Below are 25,396 nucleotides of genomic sequence, written 5' to 3' on the forward strand. Positions count from 1 at the left end.
GCTACCTGGGAGTGTAAGGTGGGAGGATCACTTGAGCCTGGGAGAGGGAGGTTGCAGTGAGCTGAGATTGTGCCACTGCACTCCAACCTGGGTGACAGAGTGAGACCCTGTCTCAAAATAAATAAATAAATAAATAAATAAATAAAATCAATATACATTAGGAAGCAATGATTTTTTTTTTAAAGCAAGTTGTAGACAGATGTATACTGGATGATACTGTTTTTCCCAACTTGGATAGAAATTAATACACAAACAAGAGTATCTTTTGTTTGAGGATAGGTATATATGTAGCAAAACACAGACTGAAAGACTAAGCCTAATTCATGATAAGTCATTTCAACCACTTCGTATCGTTCCATCATGTAAACGTACCCTGATGATTTATATATTATCCTTTTGATGGACATCAGCTTATTTCCAATTTTTGTATTTTGCAAGCTGTGCTGCAATGTACATCCTTTTATGTGTCTCCCAGTGCATATGTGCAAAAAGTTTCCCTAGACCAATGAATACCTAGAATTAGAATTGTTGGGTCCTGTAGTATGCTTACTTTCAACTTTACAAAATATTGCTAAATTATTTTCCAAAGTTGTTGTACCAGCTGGGCACAGTGGTTCACAACTGTAATCCCAGCACTTTAGGAGGCCAAGGTGAGAGGATGACTTGAGGCTAGGAGTTTGAGACCTGCCTGGACTACACAGCAAGATCCCATCTCAATTAAAAAGATAATACAAATATATATATAAAGAAAAAAATCGTATTGTAGTCGTAGTGGCCACAAGAGGCTGCACTTCAGCAACTAGCTGATCTCAGGCCAGCTGGGCCAGGGTTAGAGTGAACCCTTCCTCTGAAGAGCTGGGCAGGTAGCAGGTGGTAAGATAGGACATGGCTGCAGGCAACAGCCAGGAATCTCTTCTTCTGGAGTAGCCATTCATACTTGTGGTTGTAAAGCGTGTGTCCCCCACCCAGTCATCTGGGTTGGAGGTAGGATGTGGATGAATGACAACAGGACCTCTGCATTCACAGAACTGGAGAGGGGAGGGGGCAACGGGGATGGGGAATGAGGATGAATCGCAAGCAGCAGCAGAAGTGAGGGAAACAGTAGGGAGATAGGAAGGGTGATATTGCTAGTCACCGAAACAATGGGACAAAGATCCCAAAGACATTTCAGAGATCATTGAGTAGGTTGTCCCTCCCATTACAAATTCAGAGCAGGGCCTTGAGGGCACGGTTTCCAGAAAGGTGCCCACCAGACCTCAGCATTCACTGCCCAGGGCCACCTCAGGACTCTGCTTCCCATGTTTTGGTGCAGAGCTCCTTGGCTGCTCCAGCCATGGCTCAAGTGAGCCCATGTGCAGTTCATGCCACTGCTCTGGAGGGCACAAGTGTAAGCCTTGGCAGCATGCACATGGTGCTGACTCTGCAGAAGCGCTGAGCGCATGAATTGTGGGGCCATTGTGGCATCTACCTAGATTTCGAAGGATGTATCAGACAGTCTGGGGGCCCAGGCAGAGACTTGTTGCAGAGGCAGAGCCACTGCAGAGAGCCCCCACTAGGGCAATGCCTAGTGGAGCTGTGGAAAGCAGGATCCTGCAGAGTCTCCGCTAGGGCAGTGCCTAGTGGAACTGTGGGAGTGGGACCACCACTGGGACCCCAGAGCCGTAGAGCTACCAGCATGCAGTACCAACCTGGGAAAGCTGCAGGCATGAGACTCCAACCCGAGACAGCTGAAACATGTGCTGAGCCCAACAAAGCCATAGATAGGGGCAGGGCTGCCTGAGGCCTTGGGGGCTCAGCCCCTGTCTTGGTGTGCCCAAGATGCAGGACATGGAATCAAAGGAGATTATTCTACACCTTTAAGACTTAATGTGGTTTACTTTGTTGGGTTTTGGACTTACTTGGGACCCCTTTCTTCTGGCCTATTTCTCCCTCTTGGAATGGGAATGTTTATCCTATGTCTGTCCCACTGTATTAGTCCATTCTTACACTGCTATAAAGAAATACCAGGCCAGGCACGGTGGCTCACGCCTGTAATCCCAGCACTTTGGGAGGCCAAAGGGTGCAGATCATGAGGTCAGGAGATCAAGACCATCCTGGCCAACATGGTGAAACCCCATCTCTACTAAAATACAAACAATTAGCCAGGTGTGGTGGTGCATGCCTGTAGTCCCAGCTACTCGGGAGGCTGAGGCAGAGGAATCATTTGAACCTGGGAGGCAGAGATTGCAGTGAGCAGAGATCACGCCGTGGTACTCCAGCCTGGCAACAGAGCGAGATTCCGTCTCAAAAAAAAAAAAAAAAAAAAAAAAAAGAAAAAGAAAGAAAGAAAGAAATACCAGAGACTGGGTAATTTATAAACAAGAGGTTAATTGGCTCATGGTTCTACAGGCTGTATGCAGATTCTGCAGGTTCTGCAGGAAACATGGTGCTGGCATCTGCTCAGCTTCTGTGGAGGCCTCAGGAAACTTTCAATCGTGGCAGAAGGTGAAGGGGAAGCAGGCATGTCTTACATAGCTGGAGCAGGAGGAAGAGAGAGGGAAGGTGCTACACACTTAACCAGATTTCATGAGAACTCACCATCATGAGAACAGCATGGAGGGGATGGTGCTAAACCATTCATAAAGGATCCACCCCCATGGTCCAATCACCTCCTACCAGGCCCCACCTCTAACACTGGAGTTTACGATTCAACATGAAATTTGGGCAAGGACACATATCCAAACCACATCACCCAGCATTGTATTTTGTAAATAAATAACTTGTTTAATTTTTAATCTGTTTCCTCACAGCTGGAGGAAAATTTGCCTCAAGGTGAATTATGCCTTGAGTCCCACCCATATCTGCTTTTGATGAGACTGGACTTTGGATCTTTGAGTTGACACTGGAACAAGTTAAGAATTTTCTGGCTACTGCAATGGAATGAATGTATTTTGCATTGTGAGGACATGAATTTTGGGGACCAGAATAGAATGCCATGGTTTGAATGTGTCCCCTAAAGTTCATGTGTTGAAAACTTAATTCCCAATAGAGCAGTGTTGGGAGGTGGGACATAATAAGAAGTGATTAGGTCATGAGGGCTCTACCCTTATTAATAGATTAATGTCATTATCTCAGGAGTGGGTTAGTTATTGCAAGAGTGGCTGCATTATAAAGGCAAGTTTGACTTTTCCTGTTCCCTCGCTCTTACCTTCTCTTGTCCTTCCACCTTTCATTATGGCATGACGCAGCATGAAGGCTCTCATCAGATGCTGGCTCCATGCTCTTGGACTTCCCAGCCTCCAGTACCATGAGCCAAATAAATTTCTGTTCATTATAAATTACCTAGTCTGTGATATTCTGTTATAGCAATGTAAAACAGACTAGGACATTCTGCCTGTTTCAGAAGCCTCCAGGGGCTTCCAGTTACATTTTGTATAATGTTCAAGCTCTTTACTTTGACCTAATAAGATATAGTAGCCCTTACCAAAATATCTGATCTTATCCCATACTATGTTACTTGTTTGCGATGCTTCCAGCTATAATTTGTTCTCTCTTCAGGGCCTATGCACCCTGCATAAAATATTCTCTTACCATCTTTCTCATCATCCACGTCTCAGCTCTAGGGTCAGCTCCTCAGAGAGGCTTTCCCTGGTCATCCCAACTAAGGAGCCCCATACTCTGATCAGTATCTCATCATATCACCCTGGTTTTTTTTTATTTTAATCTTTTTTTTTGGTGGGGCAAGGGGGTTGACCTGGGCTATGGCTGGGTCAAGTGCCTGCTTTATTCAACAGGAAATGCCCAAGTGGGACTCACCCCCACCTTTCACAGTGTAAAGTGAGCAGGGAGCAAGGCAGGAAGCTAGAAAAATAACACATGGATCTAGACGATCCAGAAAGACCCTGTTAAGTCAGCTCAAGGCCAAGACTGGTCAGCATGAGAGAATAAAAGAGGTGACAGAAAAGCCTTGGGCAGCCTGAGCCACGATGGGCCTAGCGGAAGTAGTTGGGACATTCGTGGGCAACAAAATGCCAGGTTTGATTAAAAGATTCCATGACAGCCGGCTCCATGGGCCCTTCCTCCATCGCTGCCAAGTTCTGTTCCAGCTTCTCCAGGCTGGACATGCCCAGGATGACCATGTCTCCGTGGGCATCCTGCAGCTGTGAGTGATGGTACATCCACCAGAGGGTGGCCAAGGTCATGCTGGGGGGCACTGGCGCCATACATGGCCTGCGTGGCCTTCTCCATCAGGGCAATGGCCTCGAAGTGGTGCTCCTTCCAGAAGCGATTCCTGTAGGTCTCAGCCCAGCTATTCCCAAAGAAGTAGCCCCCGGACTGTTTTCTGCCCTTGTCCTCATGCTTTTGCTTGCTGGTCAGCAGGCCCCCAGCCAGGGGGTTGTAGGCATAGAACCTCAGTCCAAAGTGCCCGAGGCAGGGGAAGGGCTCCATTTCCACCTGCCAGGTGGTGGCATTGTACATGCCCTGGTATACAGTGGGCAGGATCTAGCCTTTGCTCTTATTTATTTATTTATTTATTTATTTATGTATTTATTTATTTATTCCTTTTCTTTTTTTTTTTTGGAGACGGAGTCTTGCTCTGTCGCCCAGGCTGGAGTGCAGTGGCGCCATCTTGGCTCACTGCAAGCTCTGCCTCCTGGGTTCACGCCATTCTCCTGCCTTAGCCTCCCGAGTAGCTGGGACTACAGGTGCTCGCCACCACACCCGGCTAATTTTTTTTTTTTTTTTGTATTTTTAATCAAGACGGGGTTTCACCGTGTTAGCCAGGATGGTTTCCATCTCCTGACCTCGTGATCCGCCCACCTCGGCCTCCCAAAGTGCTGGGATTACAGGCATGAGCCACCACGCCCGGCCCAGCCTTTGCTCTTGCAGAGGGTACAGATCTTGGCCACTTACCAGCCGGCATAGTTGGAGAGGCCAAGCTCCACGAACTTGCCCTCCTGGTGCTGCTGGTGGCAAGCACACAGGGTCTCTTCCACTGGGGTGCCGTGGTCAGGTGCATGTAGGTAGAAGAGGTCCACCAGGGGACACTGCAATCTCTTCAATGACGTCTCTAGCTGGGACCGGACACTGTCAGGCTTTAGTGATTTTCGCTCCCAAGGGTTGGCCTTGGTGGCAAATTTCACTCAGCAGTCGCCGCCACCCAGCCCCAGCCTCAGGCCGCCCAGGATGGTTTTGGACTGGCCATCGCTGTACATGAAGGCCATGCCCAGCTCGGTGTGGCTGCGCTCCAGGAAAGCGTGCATGGCCGTGGCGCTGGTGGATGCGTCCATGTGGCGCCCCATCTCGATGGTGCCCAGCACCAAAGCGTGCCGGGCCAGGATGCCCAAGGCGGCTTGCGTTGGTTGTGGAAGGGACATGGCGAGCATGCAGGCCTCGGGTGGCAGGTAGCGACCTGCGCAGTGGATGGCGGCGTGGGGCATGGTGCGAGACGCGGTGCTCAACATGGCCATGGCGCCTGCCCCTCACCCTGTTTTATTTTCTCCCTACCACTTAACATTATCTGAAATTGTCTGTTCATTTATTGGTTTGCTTATTATTATATATCTTCACCACCACTAGAATGTAAATTTCATGAGCATGGCAATCTTATTTGCCTCAGTCCTGCTGAATGTCTAGCAACTAGCACAGTACTTAGCAGGTGCTCAGTGGATTATTTGTTGAATAAATGAGTCAGGATATGGACTGGCATTGTTGAAACCATGGGAAATATGTGATCATATGATCACTTCAAGGAGAGCCTGAAGAGTTAAATGTGGATTATAAAGGAATGAGCAGAGGAAAGAATGCCTACAAAGCAATTTGGAGGAACAACCAGGGTGGTAGGAGGAGAAACAGGAAAGTGTGATGTTACAGAAGGCAATCCTACTTCTGTCCCCAAAAGCAACCAATGCTAACAGATGGGTGGGTATCCTTCCAAATCATGTTCTATATATTTACATACATTCACAAATGTTTATATTGCATGCATATGTAGTTTTCGTTTTTATATAAATGAGCTCATAGTACATGTATTATTCTATCACTTGCTTTTTTAAAAAAAAAAATAACAGCTTTATTGAGCTATAATTCGCACACTACACAATTCACACATTTAAAGTGTGCAGTTCAATTGTTTTTAGTATATTCATGGATGTGTGCAACCACTGCCATAGTCAATTTTTAGAACATTTTCATCACCTCAGAAAGAAACCGTGTATCTTTTAGCTATCGCCTCTTTATCCTTTAACCCTTAGCAACCACTAATCCACTTTCAGTCTCTATAGATTTCCCTATTCCGGACTTTGATATTAATGGAAGAATATGTGATCTTTCGTGACTGGCTTATTTTACTTAGCACAGTGTTTTCAGGGTTCATCTATGTTGTAGCATGAATCAGAACTTCATTCTTTTTATTGCTGAATAAAATTGCTCTTGGAGGCCAGGCATGGTGGTGCATGCCTGTAATTTCAACACTTTGGGAGGGTGAGGCAGGTGGATCACTTGAGCTCAGGAGTTCAAGACCAGCCTGGGCAACATGGCAAAACCCTGTCTCTACAAAATACAAAAAATTAGCTGGATGTAGCAGTGTGTTCCTATAGTCACACCCAGGAGGCTGAGGTGGGAGGATTGCTTGAGCCTAGGAGGCCAAGGCTGCAGTGAGCCATGATTGTGCTACAGCACTCCTGCCTGGGCAACAGAGTGAGACCCTGTCTCAAAAAAACAAAAAAAAAAAACCCAAAAACTTGCAACTTGCTCTTGGCATATCCATTGTGTGGATATATTACATTTTGTTTATCTATTTGTCATTTGGGCATTTGGGTAGTTTCTACTTTTTATTTTATTTTATTATTTTATTATTATTATACTTTTTATTTTTTGATAGAGTCTCACTCTGTTGCCAGGCTGGAGTGCAGTGGCGTGATCTTGGCTCACTGCAACCTCCGACTCCCTGGTTCAAGTGATTCTCCTGCCTCAGCCTCCCAAGTAGCTGGGATTAGAGACATGCGCCACCACACCCAGCTAAGTTTTTTTTTTTTTTTTTTTTTAGTAGAGACAGGGTTTCACCATGTTGGCCAGGATGGTATCCATCTCCTGACCTCATGATCCACCTGCCTCGGCCTCCCAAAGTTTTGGGATTACAGGCATAAGCCACCGCACCCAGCCAGTTTCTACTTTTTGGCTATTATAAATAACATGGCTATGAGTATTCATGTTCCAGTTTTTGTGTGGACATATATTTTCATGTCTTTTGGGTGTGTATCTAGGAGTAGGATTGCTGGGTCACATGGTAACTCTGTGTTTAACATTTTGAGGAACTACTGGATTGTTTTTCAAAGTGGCTGATCCATTTTACGTTCCCACTAGCAGTATATGAGGCTTCCAGTTTCTCCACATCTTTGCCAACACTTGTTAGTATCTGTCCTTTTGATTGTAGCCATACTAGGGACTGCGATATCACTTGCTTTTTTATTTAATGTGTATGGGATTTTTTCTGTATCAGTATATATAGATATCGTGTGTGTGTGTGTGTGTGTGTGTGTGTGACAGTCTCACTCTGTAGCCCAGGCTGAAATGCAGTGGCATGATCTCGGCTCACTGCAACCTCCGCCTCCCAGGTTCAAGTGATTCTCCTGCCTCAGCCTCCTGAGTAGCTGGGATTACAGGCTCCTGTCACCACGCCTGGCTAATTTTTGTATTTTTAGTAGAGACGGGGTTTTGCCATGTTGGCCAGGCTGGTCTCAAACTCCTGACCTCAGGTGATCCGCCCACCTGGGCCTCCCAAAGTGCTGGGATTACAGACGTGAGCCACCACACCCAGCTGATATCTTACATATTTAACTGCTGCATACTATTCCACAGAAACCATGCTTTTCAAGATATTCCTGCCTATATCATTGTGTTATTTCTTCCACCAGGGCTCGGCAGTCTGGAAATAGAAACAATGGTGGTGGATCGATTCAATTGATCCAGATTTGGAAGTTGCATGGCAGGTGAGAAGGATTTGGATGGTAATGGTGAGAGAAGATTTGAAATAATTTATCAACCAGGTGGTGCAGATCAATCTTGGTGCATAAGTGACTAACAAGGAGCTAGAGTGGATGGCATAGCATAGTGGCTAGAACCCTAAAAGAAGGGATTTTACATGAAAGTGGAAAGATAGCTTTTTGTTTTGTTTTGCAATTACCCATTCCCTTTGTTGCGTTTTTTTTTTTTTTAATGCTGAGTTATTCACTACTTTGCCTTCTTTTTTTTTTGAGACAGAATATCATTCTGTTGCCCAGGCTGGAGTACAGTGGCAATCTCGGCTCACTGCAGCCTCCACCTCCCGGGTTCCAGTGATTCTTGTTCCTCAACATTCCGAGTAGCTGGGATTACAGATGCCCACCACCATGTCCACCTAATTTTAGTGTTTTTATTAAAGATGGGGTTTCACCATGTTGGCCAGGCTGATCTTGAACTCCTGACCTCAAGTAATGCACCCAGCTCGGCCTCCCAAAGTGCTGGGATTACAGGCATAAGCCACTGCGCCTGGCCTGCTTTGCCTTCTTAAACAGATGATTCAGAACATAATATAACCTTGTCTTGTGACTCAGGGTGGCCATTATGATCATCTGCTTTTGCCCTGGACCTCTGAGGCATGTAGCAATATGTCTTTCCTTGTGTCTTTTTCCCTAAGTGTGTTCTGGATTTTTGTGCTTTTGAAGAAGTTCTGAGATCAACATATTCTTGGTTCTTCTAATGTGTAGCTGTTTGACTAAGGACTGACTCCATGCATCTCCTATGAAGTAAAGTTCATGGGTTTTATGACAGCAATTTTACATGCTGCTTAGATGCTTTTTTCTCATCTAGGTTTTTAGTTATATTATGGCAGAGATTATAAGAAATCTGATCCCCAGAGAAGTGTTGGTACTTCTTTAATTTGGCATAGACTATTTTTGGCAAGCTAGGTTTTTTAGCATTGAACAATTTAATGAATAAGTTCATAGTCACCCTATCCACATTCTTTTTAAGAAAACTGTTTTAGAAAACTGTCTGTCTAATACAGTAGCCATTAGCTACATGTAGATTTTTAAATTTAAATATAAATTAATTAAGAGTAGGCTGGGCATAGTGGCTCATGCCTGTAATCCCAACACTTTAGAAGGCCAAGGCGGGTGGATCATTTGAGGTCAGGAGTTCAACACCAGCCTGGCCAACATGGTGAAACCCCGTTTCCACTAAAAATACAAAAATTAGCTGGGTGTGGTGGTACACACCTGTAATCTCAGCTACTCGGGAGGCTGAGGCAGGAGAATTCCTTGAACCCAGGAGGCAGAGGTTTGCAGTAGCCGAAATCCACCACTGCACTCCAACCTGGGTGACAGAGCAAGACTCCATCTCAAAAAAAAAAAAAAAGTTCCCTTATTGTACTAGCCACATTTCAAGTGCTTAGTAGTCACATGTGGCTAGTGGCTACCATATTGGAGAGTGCAGATGTAGAACACTTTCATCATCAAATAAAGTTCTATAGAGCAGCAATGGTTTAGACATTGAGCCAGTCTCTTCTCAGGCTTCTTGTTTCCAAACTAGAGTCTCATGGTTTAAGTGCATCCTTGTACAAGCAACCATGCTCATACTATTCTCCAACACTCTCTGACTTCCAACCCCTGATCATTGTCATTTGCTCTCTATTAGTGTTAATTTCCTATGGCTGCTATAACAAATCACCACAAGTTTAGTGGCTTAAAACAACATAAATTTATTATCACATATGATATAGTTTTGATATTTGTCCCCTTCAAATCTCATGTTGAACTGTGACCCCTAATGTTGGAGGTGGAGCCCACTGGGAGGTGTTTAGGTTATGGGGGTTGATCCCTCTCGAATAGCTTGGTGCTGTCCCCATGATAATGAATGAGTTCTCACGCTATTCGTTTATAGGAGATCTGGTTGTTTACAAGTACATAGCATGCCTCCCCCCTCTCTCTCGCTCCGCCTCTCACCATGTGACATGCCTGCTCACCCTTTGCCCTCTGCCATGATTAGAAGCTTCCTGAGGTTCTCGCCAGAAGCAGATGCTGGCATCGTGCTGCTTGCTGCTTATACAGCCTGCAGAACTGTGAGGCAAATAAACCTCTTTTATTTATAAATTACCCAGTCCCAGGTGTTCCTTTATAGCCACACAAAACCAACTAAGGCAATACAGTTTTGGAGACTGAAGTTCAAAATCAGCCATTTTCCAGCTTCTAGATGGTGCCTACATTCCTTAGTTCATAGCTCCTTCCTCCGTCTTCAAAGCCTGCAGCATAGCATCTTCAAGTCTCTCTGTGACTCTGACCGCTGCTTCCATAGTCACATGACCTTCTTTGACTCTGACTTTCCTGCCTCTTTTATGAAGAATCCGTAATAAAGATTAGGTCCCCTTGGCTAATCCAGAGCAATCATCTCATTTCAAGATTATTAACTTAATCACACCTGCAAAGTCCCTTTTAGCATTTTACCATTATGTTATACCGGTATGTTGTGAGGACCACTATTCAGCCTGCCACAGACAGTTTTCTTTTTTTCTTTTTTATTTTTTTATTTTTATTTTTATTATTATACTTTAGGTTTTAGGGTACATGTGCACAATGTGCAGGTTTGTTACATATGTATCCATGTGCCATGTTGGTTTGCTGCACCCATTAACTCGTCATTTAGCATTAGGTATATCTCCTAATGCTGTCCCTCCCCCCTCCCCCCACCCCACAACAGTCCCCGGAGTGTGATGTTCCCTTTCTGTGTCCATGAGTTCTCATTGTTCAATTCCCACCTATGAGTGAGAACATGCGGTGTTTGGTTTTTTGTCCTTGCGATAGTTTACTGAGAATGATGTTTTCCAATTTTATCCATGTCCCTACAAAGGACATGAACTCATCATTTTTTATGGCTGCATAGTATTCCATGGTGTGTATGTGCCACATTTTCTTAATCCAGTCTATCGTTGTTGGACATTTGGGTTGGTTCCAACTCTTTGCTATTGTGAATAGTGCCACAATAAACATATGTGTGCATGTGTCTTTATAGCAGCATGATTTATAGTCCTTTGGGTATATACCCAGTAATGAGATGACTGGGTCAAATGGTATTTCTAGTTCTAGATCCCTGAGGAATCGCCACACTGACTTCCACAATGGTTGAACTAGTTTACAGTCCCACCAACAGTGTAAAAGTGTTCCTATTTCTCCACATCCTCTCCAGCACCTGTTGTTTCCTGACTTTTTAATGATGGCCATTCTAACTCGTGTGAGATGGTATCTCACTGTGGTTTTGATTTGCATTTCTCTGATGGCCAGTGATGATGAGCATTTTTTCATATGTTTTTTGGCTGCATAAATGTCTTCTTTTGAGAAGTGTCTGCTCATGTCCTTTGCCCACTTTTTGATGGGGTTGTTTGTTTTTTTCTTGTCAATTTGTTTGAGTTCATTGTAGATTCTGGATATTAGCCCTTTGTCAGATGAGTAGGTTGCAAAAATTTTCTCCCATTCTGTAGGTTGCCTGTTCACTCTGATGGTAGTTTCTTTTGCTGTGCAGAAGCTCTTTAGTTTAATGAGATCCCATTTGTCAATTTTGGCTTTTGTTGCCATTGCTTTTGGTGTTTTACACATGAAGTCCTTGCCCATGCCTATGTCCTGAATGGTATTGCCTAGGTTTTCTTGTAGGATTTTAATGGTTTTAGGTCTAACATTTAAGTCTTTAATCCATCTTGAATTAATTTTTGTATAAGGTGTAAGGAAGGGATCCAGTTTCAGCTTTCTACATATGGCTAGCCAGTTTTCCCAGCACCATTTATTAAATAGGGAATCCTTTCCCCATTTCTTGTTTTTGTCAGGTTTGTCAAAGATCAGATAGTTGTAGATATGCGGCATCATTTCTGAGGACTCTGTTCTGTTCCATTGATCTATGTCTCTGTTGTGGTACCAGTACCATGCTGTTTTGGTTACTGTAGCCTTGTAGTATAGTTTGAAGTCAGGTAGCGTGATGCCTCCGGCTTTGTTCTTTTGGCTTAGGATTGACTTGGCGATGCGGGCTCTTTTTTGGTTCCATATGAACTTTAAAGTAGTTTTTTCCAATTCTGTGAAGAAAGTCATTGGTAGCTTGATGGGGATGGCATTGAATCTATAAATTACCTTGGGCAGTATGGCCATTTTCATGATATTGATTCTTCCAACCCATGAGCATGGAATGTTCTTCCATTTGTTTGTATCCTCTTTTATTTCATTGAGCAGTGGTTTGTAGTTCTCCTTGAAGAGGTCCTTCACATCCCTTGTAAATTGGATTCCTAGGTATTTTATTCTCTTTGAAGCAATTGTGAATGGGAGTTCACTCATGATTTGGCTCCCTGTTTGTCTGTGATTGGTGTACAAGAATGCTTGTGATTTTTGTACATTGATTTTGTATCCTGAGACTTTGCTGAAGTTGCTAATCAGCTTAAGGAGATTTTGGGCTGAGACGATGGGGTTTTCTAGATATACAATCATGTCATCTGCAAACAGGGACAATTTGACTTCCTCTTTTCCTAATTGAATACCCTTTATTTCCTTCTCCTGCCTGATTGCTCTGGCCAGATCTTCCAGCACTATGTTGAATAGGAGTGGTGAGAGAGGGCATCCCTGTCTTGTGCCAGTTTTCAAAGGGAATGCTTCCAGTTTTTGCCCATTCAGTATGATATTGGCTGTGGGTTTGTCATAGATAGCTCTTATTATTTTGAGATATGTCCCATCAATACCTAATTTATTGAGAGTTTTTAACATGAAGGGTTGTTGAATTTTGTCAAAGGCCTTTTCTGCATCTATTGAGATAATCATGTGGTTTTTGTCTTTGGTTCTGTTTATATGCTGGATTACATTTATTGATTTGCGTAGTTGAACCAGCCTTGCATCCCAGGGATGAAGCCCACTAGATTATGGTGTATAAGCTTTTTGATGTGCTGCTGGACTCGGTTTGCCAGTATTTTACTGAGGATTTTTGCATCAATGTTCATCAAGGATATTGGTCTGAAATTCTCTTTTTTGGTTATGTCTCTGCCAGGCTTTGGTATCAGGACGATGCTGGCTTCATAAAATGTGTTAGGGAGGATTCCCTCTTTTTCTATCGATTGGAATAATTTCAGAAGGAATGGTACCAGTTCCTCCTTGTACCTCTGGTAGAATTCGGCTGTGAATCCATCAGGTCCTGGACTCTTTTTGGTTGGTAAGCTACTGATTATTGCCACAATTTCAGATCCTGTTATTGGTCTATTCAGAGATTCAACTTCTTCCTGGTTTAGTCTTGGGAGGGTGTATTTGTCGAGGAATTTATCCATTTCTTCTAGATTTTCTAGTTTATTTGCATAGAGGTGTTTGTAATATTCTCTGATGGTAGATTGTATTTCTGTGGGATCGGTGGTGATATCCCCTTTTTCATTTTTTATTGCATCTATTTGATTCTTCTCTCTTTTCTTCTTTATTAGTCTTGCTAGCGGTCTATCAATTTTGTTGATCTTTTCAAAAAACCAGCTCCTGGATTCATTAATTTTTTGAAGGGTTTTTTGTGTCTCTATTTCCTTCAGTTTTGCTCTGATTTTAGTTATTTCTAGCCTTCTGCTAGCTTTTGAATGTGTTTGCTCTTGCTTTTCTAGTTCTTTTAATTGTGATGTTAGGGTGTCAATTTTGGATCTTTCCTGCTTTCTCTTGTGGGCATTTAGTGCTATAAATTTCCCTCTACACACTGCTTTGAATGTGTCCCAGAGATTCTGGTATGTTGTGTCTTTGTTCTCGTTGGTTTCAAAGAACATCTTTATTTCTGCCTTCATTTCATTATGTACCCAGTATTCATTCAGGAGCAGGTTGTTCAGTTTCCATGTAGTTGAGCGGTTTTGAGTGAGTTTCTTAATCCTGAGTTCTAGTTTGATTGCACTGTGCTCTGAGAGACAGTTTGTTATAATTTCTGTTCTTTTACATTTGCCGAGGAGAGCTTTACTTCCAACTATGTGGTCAATTTTGGAATAGGTGTGGTGTGGTGCTGAAAAAAATGTATATTCTGTTGATTTGGGGTGGAGAGTTCTGTAGATGTCTATTAGGTCCACTTTGTGCAGAGCTGAGTTCAATTCCTGGATATCCTTGTGAACTTTCTGTCTCGTTGATCTGTCTAATGTTGACAGTGGGGTGTTAAAATCTCCCATTATTATTGTGTGGGAGTTTAAGTCCCTTTGTAGGTCACTCAGGACTTGCTTTATGAATCTGGGTGCTCCTGTGTTGGGTGCATATATATTTAGGATAGTTAGCTCTTCTTGTTGAATTGATCCCTTTACCATTATGTAATGGCCATCTTTGTCTCTTTTGATCTTTGTTGGTTTAAAGTCTATTTTATCAGAGACTAGGATTGCAACCTCTGCCTTTTTTTGTTTTCCATTTGCTTGATCGATCTTCCTCCATCCCTTTATTTTGAGTCTATGTGTGTCTCTGCATGTGAGATGGGTTTCCTGAATACAGCACACTGATGGGTCTTGACTCCTTATCCAGTTTGCCAGTCTGTGTCTTTTAATTGGAGCATTTAGCCCATTTACATTTAAAGTTAATATTGTTATGTGTGAATCTGATCTTGTCATTATGATGTTAGTTGGTTATCTTGCTTGTTATTTGATGCAGTCTCTTCCTAGCTTCGATGGTCTTTACAATTTGGCATGTTTTTGCAGGGGCTGGTACCGGTTGTTCTTTTCCATGTTCAGTGCTTCCTTCAGGATCTCTTTTAGGGCAGGCCTGGTGGTGACAAAATCACTCAGCGTTTGCTTGTCTGTAAAGTATTTTATTTCTCCTTCACTTATGAAGCTTAGTTTGGCTGGATATGAAATTCTGGGTTGAAAATTCTTTTCTTTAAGAATGTTGAATATCGGCCCCCACTCTCTTCTGGCTTGTAGAGTTTCTGCTGAGAGATCAGCTGTTAGTCTGATGGGCTTCCCTCTGTGGGTAACCCAACCTTTCTCTCTGGCTGCCCTTAACATTTTTTCCTTTATTTCAACTTTGGTGAATCTGACAATTATGTGTCTTGGAGTTGCTCTTCTCGAGGAGTATCTCTGTGGCGTTCTCTGTATTTCCTGAATCTGAATGTTGGCCTGCCTTGCTAGCTTGGGGAATTTCTCCTGGATAATATCTTTCAGAGTGTTTTCCAACTTGGTTCCATTCTCCCCGTCATTTTCAGGTACACCAATCAGACGTAGGTTTGGTCTTTTCACATAGTCCCAAATTTCTTGGAGGCTTTGTTCATTTCTTTTTATTCTTTTTTCTCTAAACTTCCCTTCTTGCTTCATTTCATTCATTTCATCTTCCATCAGCGATACCCTTTCTTCCAGTTGATCGCATCTGCTACCGAGGCTTCTGCAATCTTCGCGTAGTTCTCGATACTTGGCTTTCAGCTCCATCAGCTGCTTTAAGCCCTTCTCTCCATTGGTTATTCTAGTTATCCATTTGTCTAATTTTTTTTCAAAGTTTTTAACTTCTTTGCTATTGTTTTGAATTTCCTCCCGTAGCTCGGAGTAGTTTGATCGTCTGAAGCCTTCTTCTGTCAACTCGTCAAAGTCATCCTCCGTCCAGCTTTGTTCCGTTGCTGGTGAGGAACTGCGTTCCTTTGGAGGAGGAGAGGTGCTCTGCTTTTTAGAGTTTCCAGTTTTTCTGCTCTGTTTTTTCCCCATCTTTGTGGTTTTATCTACTTTTGGTCTTTGATGATGGTGATGTGCAGATGGGTTTTTGGTGTGGATGTCCTTTCTGTTTGTTAGTTTTCCTTCTACCAGACAGGACCCTCAGCTGCAGGTCTCTTGGAGTTTACTAGAGGTCCATTCCAGACCCTGTTTGGCTGGGTGTCAGCGGCGGTGGCTGCAGAACAGCGGATTTTCGTAAGACCACAAATTCAACTGTCTGATAGTTCCTCTGGAAGTTTTGTCTCAGAGGAGTACCCGGCTGAGTGAGGTGTCAGTCTGTCCCTACTGGAGGGTGCCTCCCAGTTAGGCTGCTTGGGGGTGAGGGACCCACTTTAGGAGGCAGTCTGTCCGTTCTCAGATCTCCAGCTGCGTGCTGGGAGAACCACTACTCTCTTCAAAGCTGTCAGTCAGACAGGGACATTTAAGTCTGCAGAGGTTCCTGCTGAGTTTTTGTTTGTCTGTGCCCTGCCCCCAGAGGTGGAGCCTACAGAGGCAGGCAGGCCTCCTTGAGCTGTGGTGGGCTCCACCCATTTCGAGCTTCCTGGCTGCTTTGTTTACCTAAGCAAGCCTGGGCAATGGTGGGCACCCCTCCCCCAGCCTCGCTGCCACCTTGCAGTTTGATCTCAGACTGCTGTGCTAGGAATCAGCGAGACTCCGTGGGCATAGGACCCTCCGAGCCAGGTGCGGGACACAATCTCCTAGTGTGCCATTTTCCAGGCCCGTTGGAAAAGCGCAGTATTAGGGTGGGAGTGACCCGATTTTCCAGGTGCTGTCTGTTACCCCTTTCTTTGACTAGGAAAGGGAACTCCCTGACCCCTTGCGCTTCCCGAGTGAGGCAATGCCTCGCCCTGCTTCAGCTCGTGCACAGTGCACTTCACCGACTGTCCTGCACCCACTGTTTGGCACTCCCTAGTGAGATGAAACCAGTACCTCAAACAGAAATGCAGAAATCACCCGTCTTCTGTGTCGCTCAGGCTGGGAGCTGTAGAGTGGAGCTGTTCCTATTCGGCCATCTTGGCTCCACCCACGCCACAGACAGTTTTCTACAGTGGCATTTTGTTTTCCTGTGATGGACAGTGATCCAGTGGTCCTTATTTTCCAGGACCAGAGTATGTGGGTCCAGCACAGAGTATGCTAATATCCCAAGGTTTTATATAAAGGGAGGATAATGTTTTAAAATCTTATTTTCTGTGAGAAAACATTTTAAATGGTCCATTTTCAAGGTATGATAAATCTAAGTACTGGCAGCCAGCCTGTGGATGTGACAAACTGCACAGCTCATGCACCTAGAAAGTCGCAATAAGTAAACAGAATGTAGAAGAGGAGTCAGCCTATAAAAGGGAAGAAAAAGCTTACAAAGTTACTGGAAAATCAAAACTTAAGCAGGGAAGGGGACTGGGTTATAACCTTATAAGGGATAATGAAACTTAGGTGACGTCCAGGAAGATTGTAACCCCACAGTACTTGACCAGTGAGGAACTGGGGGAGGGACTTGCGTGCTAGGAGATAAATTACCTGCTGTAGCTGCCCCAGCTATGCCTGCCTACCAGACACCCATTCTTGCAAGATCACCATTAAAAGTCTTGCTTCCATTTTTCTTTTGTGTCTCTGAGTCCATTCTTTGGGTTTGGACAGATGAATGTGTTTCTCACAAACTTGGGGGCCCAACTGGGATCTCTGTGCCTGCGTGGAGTTGGACTCCGGCCAAGAGGGGAGAGACGTCCCACCTGATTTAAGTGGCCTACTCTGTCTGGGAATCCCGGCTCCCTGCAGAGGCCATAGACAAACCTGAGACTGTTATTCAGGAGGCAGTGGAGGTGACACAGGGAGAAAAGCAGGCACCGTGGCAACCAGGCAACCTCATGTACGAGCCAAGGTAGGAAAATTGAACTGTGAGTATTGTCTTGGTGGTTGGGCATTTTTGGAGGTTGAGTGTGTGTGACTGAGACGTATCCTAGGTATGAAGCAAGTGTGGAGACCCAATTTGCGGTTCTGTTCTCTCGCGAGGGAAACATCCAGAGATGGATGAAGTGATTCTCGGTGTGTGCAAGAAACCTCTAGTGGGGGGCTTGAGTACACAGGGAAAAACTAAGACACAGACTGACGAAAATGGGAAACAGAAATTCGAGGCCTAGGGGACAAAGGAAAGAGGGAGCCAAAGAGACTCCCTCTGACATTCCCCCGGATAGTACTTTGGGGAGAATGCTGCAGGTTTGGAGGGACAGCCCTTGAACCAGGGACAAAGAAAAGCAAAAAATGATAAAGTATTGCTGTTTTATCTGTCCCAAAGACCCCATTCATAAGCCTTCAGTCTTTTGGTTTAAGTTTGGCTCAGATGAGTATTGGGTGTGCCAAGCTTTAATTCTCTATGTGAATGATAAAGCTCTATCCTAGGCTGGGCACGGTGGCTTACGCCTGTGGTCCCAGCACTTTGGGAGGCCGAGGTGGGTGGATCACGATCTCAGGAGATTGAGACCATCCTGGCTAACACAGTGAAACCCCGTCTCTACTAAAAATACAAAAAATTAGCTGGGCGTGGTGGTGGGCACCTGTAGTCCCAGCTACTCGGGAGGCTGAGGCAGGAGAATGGCGTGAACCTGGGAGGCGGAGCTTGCAGTGAGCAGAGATGGTGCCACTGCACTCCAGCCTGGGTGACAGAGCGAGACTCCACTAAAAAACAAAACAAAACAAACAAACAAACAAAAAAACATCCTCACAAGAAGAGATAGGTTATGCTCTCTGCTGGATCAAAGAATTAACCCCCACGTTCCCCATCAAAGAAGAAGAAAAAGAGCCTAGTGAAAAGCCCTTGCCCAGTGAAAAGCCCTGTGACCCCGTATCATGCTTGCCCCTCCATACAGCTCACAAAATAGGGGACAGGAAGATCAAGCAGGCAACAGGAGGGTTAGAGGAAGAAAGACCTGGAGACCATGGGGGAGCCGAACCAATTGCTCCTTTAAGTCCTCATCCAAATTTAAGAAAAAGGATAGTGTAAGAGGGATATTGAGAACTTCATTATCCTTTCCACACAGCAGGCATCTGGCATGCTCCCTCTTAAGGAAGTTCCCATGGGACAGGGAGAGACTGGCTTTGTAAATGCTCCTCTTACAAGTTCTGAAGTTAGGAATTTCAAGAAGGAAATGAAACCGCTCCTAGAAGATCACCTCGGTTTAGCAGACCAGCTGGACCAATTCCTAGGAACCAACTTTTACACCTGGGCTGGAATGATGTCTATCATGAATATTCTGTTCACAGGAGAAGAAAGGGGAATGATTAGGAGAGCAGCCATGACCATCTGGGAGAGGCAACACCCTCCTGGGCAAGGAGTCTTGCCAACCAAACAAAAATTTCCAAATGTCGATCCTAAATGGGATAATAATGATCCCAGGGACTGGGCCCAAATGCAGGACCTCAGGGAACTAATAATTAAAGGGATCAAAGAGTCCACTCCTAGGACACAAAATGTCTCAAAGGCATTCAAGATTCAACAAGAAAACGAGGAAACTCCCTCTGCATTCCTGCAGAGGATCCTGAGAAAATACTCTAGATTAGATCTGGAGGACCCAGTAGGGCAAGGCCTTCTGAAGGTTAATTTTGTAACTAAGAGCTGGCCTGACATTACAAAAAAATTACAAAAGAGTAATGAATGGGATGAGAAACCAATTTAGGAATTACTGAGGGAAGCTCAGAAGGTCTTTGTAAGGAGAGAGGAAGAGAAGCAGAAACAAAAAGCGAGAATCATGGTTTCCACTGTGGAAAAGGTAGTCAGAAAAAGGTTAGATCAAGATCCCTCTTGAAGGAGACAATGGAATAATAGATTTCAACACAGAGAAAGAAGGGAAAAGCTCCTAAGACTATGAGTTGATGTTACAAGTGTGGAAAACCAGGGCATTTTAAGAGAGAATGTCTTGAATGGAAAAAAGAAGAAAAAATGATCCCCTTCATGACCGTTGATGAAGACAAGGGGGGCCAGGGGTTCCTTCTGAGTAGGACCCTCCAGGAACCATTGATAAATGTGAAGGTTGGACGTGAGGGAGAAGAAGTGACAGTTTTGGTTGATACTGGGGTGGCTTGCTCCTCCCTAATTCACCAACCAAGGGGTACAGAAGTCTCTAAGGAAAAATTGACAGTATCAGGGGTAAAAGGGGAGGGATTTCAGGTTCTGATATTCAAGGAAATGTTAATTAGATTGGGGCCTAAACAAATTAAGGGGTCACTCTTATATGTTCCTGAAGCAGGAACTAACCTCCTTGGTCAAGACCTGATTGTGAGATTGGGTTTAGGATTAGGAATAGAGGAAGGACAAATAAAAGTAATGATGGGCCTCCTAACAAAGGAAGAGGAAAGAAAAATTAATCACCTTGTGTGGATTAGGGAAGGCAACAGGGTAGGGTTAAAAATCACACCCTTACAGATTAAACTAAAACAACCAGGGGAAGTAGTTTTCAGAAAACAGGCCAGGCACAGTGGCTCACGCCTGTAATCCCAGCATTTTGGGAGACTGAGGTGGGCATATCATGAGGTCAAGAGATCGAGACCATCCTGACCAACATGGTGAAACCCCGTCTCTACTAAAAATACAAAAATTATCTCGGCATGGTGGCACGTACCTGTAGTCCCAGCTGCTCAGGAGGCTGAGGCAGGAGAATCACTTGAACCTAGGAGGCGGAGGTTGCAGTGAGCTGAGATCATGCCACTGCACTTCAGCCTGGCGACAGAGTGAGACTCCGTTTCAAAAAAAAAGAAAAAAGAAAGAACAAGAAAACAATATCCCATTTCTATTGAAGGGAGAAAAGATCTCCAACTGGTAACAGAGGGATTGATTAAAGATGGACTATTAGAACCCTGCATGTCACCATACAATACTCCAATTTTCCCAGTCAAAAAGCCTGATGGGTTCTATAGATTGGTGCAAGATCTAGGGACTATGAATCAAATTGTCCAGACCCACCATCCTGTGGCACCTAACCCCTACACCCTCGTTAATAAGATACTCTATGAACATAAGTGGTTCAGTGTGGTGGGTCTAAAAGATGCATTCTGGGCATGTCCCCTAGATTTTAGGAGTAGGGACCTCTTTGTCTTTGAATGGAAAAATCCTATAACTGGGAGAAAACAACAGTACTGCTAGACTGTGCTGCCACAAGGTTTCATGGAAGCCCCAAATGTATTTGATCAAATAATAGAAAAAGTCCAGGAGGATTTCCAACCTTCCAGGGGAACCCAGTCATTACAATATGTAGATAATCTTTTAATTTCTGGGGAGAGGAGGGCCGAGGTATCAGAAACCACCATAAGCTTGCTTAATTTCCTAGGAGAAAGGGGATTGCAAGTCTCTAAGAACAAACTGCAGTTTGTAGAAAAAGAAGTTAAATATTTAGGACACCTGATTAGTGAAGGGAAGTGGAGAATAAACCCAGAGAGAATATCTGGAATAGTGGGCCTGCCTTTGCCTAAGACAGAACTCCGAAAATTTTTAGGTTCAACTGGCTACTGCAGGTTATGAATTGACTCATATACTCAAAAGACAAAAATTCTGCATCTCAAGTTACTAGAAGAGGAACCCGATCCCATGCAATGATCCCCAGAGGAAATTCAGGTAGTGTAAGAGCTAAAGCAGGCCCTCATTACTGCCCCAGTCCTGGCCCTCCCATCTTTAGAGAAACCATTCCATCTGTTGGTAACAGTAGACCAGAGTTTGGCCTTGGGGTGCTCACTCAAACCGGGGGAGGGGAGAGGCAACCTGTTGCTTTTGTCTCCAAGCTTCTCGAGCCTGTCTCTCGGGGGTGGCCTGAATGTGTGCAAGCAGTAGCTGCCACAGCCCTGCTGGTAGAGTCAAAAGCTAACCTTTGGTGGGGCCCTAATAGTAAGCACCCACACCAAGTCAGGAATATATTAAATCAAAAAGCTGGGAGGTGGTTAATGGATTCTTGGATTCTAAAATATGAAGCCATGTCACTAGAAAAAGATAATTTGGTTGTAAAAACAGATACTTGCCTGAATCCAGCCAGTTTCCTATGGAAAGGAGAAAAGAACAAAGAGACATCAGACCATAACTGCTTAGATATCACAGAATACCAAATCGAAGTTAGACCAGACCTTAAGGAAGCTCCACTACATGATGGGATAAGGCTGTTTGTGGATGGGTTGTCCCAAGTGACAAATGGCAAGAGACATAATGCTTATGCTGTTACTGATGGAAATAGTTAACCAAATAATGACCCTAAAAGGGTAGAAATAATTGAGGTAAAGGATTTAAGGCAAACTTTAGAAATTGAGACAGGGTACAGGGATGTGAATGCCCGGGTCAAATGGGTCAAATTTTCAGTACAAGCCCTCAACAAGAGTAATTGCTGGCTGGGCGCAGTGGCTCACGCCTGTAATCCCAACACTTTGGGAGGCTGAGGCAGGCAGATCACGAGGTCAGGGGATCGAGACCATCCTAGCTAACACGGTGAAACCCCGTCCCTACTAAAAATACAAAAAATTAGCCAGGCATGGTGGCACGTGCCTGTAATCGTAGCTACTTGGGAGGATGAGGCTGAGGCTGAGGCTGAGGCTGAGGCAGGAGAATCGCTTGAACCCGGGAGGCGGAGGTTACAGTGAGCCGAGATCACGCCACCGCACTCCAGCCTGGGTGACAGAGCGAGAGTCCGTCTCAAAAAAAAAAAGTAATTGCTATGTGTGTGCTGCGGGACGACCTCAGGCACAGGTGGTTCCATTTCCCCTAGGATGGGATACTGATTCTGAAGGCATGCATTGCATGTTGGCTCTATACCAGGACAAAGATGCATGGGGAAATGAGACTTGTAAGAGCCTGTCATTGTTCTTTCCTGCATTGTGGTGGCCAGATCCCAGAGTAATCCCCTCATTCTCTATAGGGAATATGAACCACTCCTCTTGTCTCTCAGCAGGGCGCAGAGTTCAATAAGCCCGTGGGAGAACTCTCGTACTTGTACCCACATCCTAATCGTCACTGGTGAGTCAGACAATGGCAATTACTCAGCTCTCCATATACTCTGGGCTGATGTCTGGTGGTATTGTGGGAAAAGGGACCTCCATAACCTGTTAGTTACTGTCCAGTTGGACCACGACTTGTGCTTTAGTCCAATTGGTCATTCCTTTCACCCTGGCATTCCATAAGATACCCGAAAATACACATGGCCACCCAAAACCAGAGAGATTTGACAAATTCTTTTGATCCCAATATATATATTGACTTGATAGGAGTCCCCAAGGGGTTGCCTAATGAATTTAAGGCCTGAAGCCAAATAGCTGCTGGGTTTGAGTCAGCACTCTTTTGGTGATCAACTATTAATAAGAATGTGGATTGGATTAACTATATCTGTTATAATCAACAGAGATTCATCAATTGTACTCAGGACGCCCTCAAAGAGGTGGCTAGCCAGTTTGATGCACCAGCCAAATGGCCTGGGAAACAGACTTGTGCTAGACATGATACTAGCAGAAAAAGGGGGCGTATGTGTTATGCTTGATGGGAGATGTTGTACTTTCATTCCCAACAATATTGCCCCAGATGGGACCATCACCAGAGTTTTACAAGGACTGACAACTCTAGCCAACAAACTGGCAGAAAATGCTGGAATTGACCCATTTACAGGCTGGCTAGAAGGTTGGTTTGGAAAATGGAAAGACATGATAGCTTCGATCCTTACATCTCTTGTAATTGTGGCAGGAGTCTTAACAGCAGTGGGATGTTGTATTATCCCTTGTGTGAAGGGAGTAGCACAGGGATTAATTGAAACAGCTATTAATAAACAAATGCCAATGACTTACCAGCAAAATAACCTGCTACTATTAGAAACCAAATTAAACTCATTCTCCTATAAGGAAGAAAGTAGACAACTTCTAGAGTGATTCGAGGACCAAAAGGGGTTAGATGAAAATGAGACCAAAGGAAATAAATAAAAAAGAGGAGGGAATTTGTGAGAAAACATTATACATGGTCAATTTTCAAGGCATGATAAATCTAAGTACTGGCAACCAGCCTGTGGACATGACAAACCACATGGCTCATGTACCTAGAAAGTCATGATAAGGAAACAGAATGTAGAGCAGGGATCAGCCCATAAAAGGGAAGAAAGTTTTGTTATTGGGAAATCGAAATGTAAGTGGGGTAGGGGACTGGGGTATAATCTTATAAAAGATAATGAAACTTAGGTGACATCTGGGACTATTGTAACCCCATAGTACTCGACCAATGAGGAACTGGGGGAGGGACTTGCATGCTAGAGATAAATTACCTGCTGTAACTGCCCCAGGTGTGCCTGCCTACCAGACACCCGATTTTGTAAGACCACCATTTAAAGTCTCGCTTCCACTGTTCTTCGTGTCTCTGAGTCTATTCTTTGGGTTTGGACGGGTGAATGTGTTTCTCACATTTTCTGCCTTTCGCCTATATGGAAATAACCAAAATATGATTGTTCTGACCCTCAAAATATGATGATTCTGTGAGTATAGTGGTATAGGAGTATCTTATCAGCAAAACAAATCCACAGTTAACTCAATATTCTATCAGTGTTTGGCTACTGTAATACAGTTATTTCAGGGCTAATCTCTGCCAGCTTTTCTTCTCAAACACACACACACACACACACACACACACACACACACGGATATGGATGCCCCCACAAACAAAAAGCTGGGGGCTTGATATATTAAACAAAGCAAAGCCTTCTGAGCTTCTCTTTGCCCCCAAAAAAGGTTGATAAATGAAAGTCTGAATCATTCCTAGGAGAAGAAGCAGCAGACACCAGTGCAAGATTGGTCTTCCACTTCCAGTCTGGACAAGATAGCATAGACTCATTTCTCCCTGCTTCTCCCAGGTAAGCCCAACCAGAAATCCTGGAAATAATTCAAGAGGTGGCCACAGGAGAATTCTAAAAGGTGTAAAGGGGAAGGCAGAATGATTAGGAATCCCAGAACTGGAGGAACACCATAGTAGCAGGGTACCTTATAACTCTCAAGCCATAAATGTGACCCAGGCCCAGCATTTCCCAAACCCCAACCTAGCAATAGAAAATGGTTCCTGTAGGTTCCTTTCTCCTCTGCATTGAATGGGAGTCCTACTGACACCAACAGGTAAGCCTGGCAACTCCAGCAAGTGGGATTTAGCAAGGTGCCCCACTGACAATAAGCAGCCAGCAGAAGTGCTGTCCTTTCCCACAAGGTCAGAGACTCCCCTACCCCACTGAAAGATACTCTCCAAGCAAGCACACCATCAAGGGGAAATGTGACCATGACAAGTAGCCTAGCCCAGGAAGCCTGTTTGTCTTCATGGTCTTGAGGCTTCTTTCTTCCTCTGAGAGATACCAGGAAGGCAGGCAGCAAAGTCCGGGGAGTCCCACCAGAACCGGCAGAGACAAGGAAGATTCTCTGTTTCCACAGACTAGAAAAATCACTTCCCCACCTAGAGGCACCAGCAACCCTATCTGGGGAACACTCTGCTTCCTCAGGCAGCACCAGCAGGGAAGAGTGGACCCATTAGCACCACATGAATCAAGCAGACCAAAATAGCACTACAGAGGCTCTGAAACTAAATTGTCATTGGAATCACCACCTTCAAAAGTAGGCCAGGACCTGCATGCTAAACCTAAACAAACTGACTGCCTGCTAAAATCAAATATTTAAGTAGGAATTAGAGTCTTCTATCATAATAGTCAATATATCCAGAATATGATAAAAATCACCCTAAAACAATCA

The 25,396-nt window shown here is 44.3% G+C and overlaps 1 long non-coding RNA gene and 1 pseudogene across 1 annotated transcript in view; one reads left to right on the forward strand and one right to left on the reverse strand.

Annotated features, from left to right (window-relative positions):
• Positions 1 to 9,940, forward strand: part of LOC105738119 — a 44,146-nt gene extending 34,206 nt beyond the window's left edge. The window contains exons 7-8 of the long non-coding RNA XR_001113850.2: positions 7,896 to 7,970; positions 9,901 to 9,940. This is a non-coding gene — a long non-coding RNA (uncharacterized LOC105738119). The remainder of the gene's footprint in view (positions 1 to 7,895; positions 7,971 to 9,900) is intronic.
• Positions 3,972 to 5,444, reverse strand: LOC100580594 (annotated as a pseudogene).
• Positions 9,941 to 25,396: the final 15,456 nt, after the last annotated feature.

This window comes from Nomascus leucogenys, chromosome X (genome assembly GCF_006542625.1).
Source record: "Nomascus leucogenys isolate Asia chromosome X, Asia_NLE_v1, whole genome shotgun sequence".
Lineage (NCBI taxonomy): Eukaryota > Metazoa > Chordata > Mammalia > Primates > Hylobatidae > Nomascus > Nomascus leucogenys.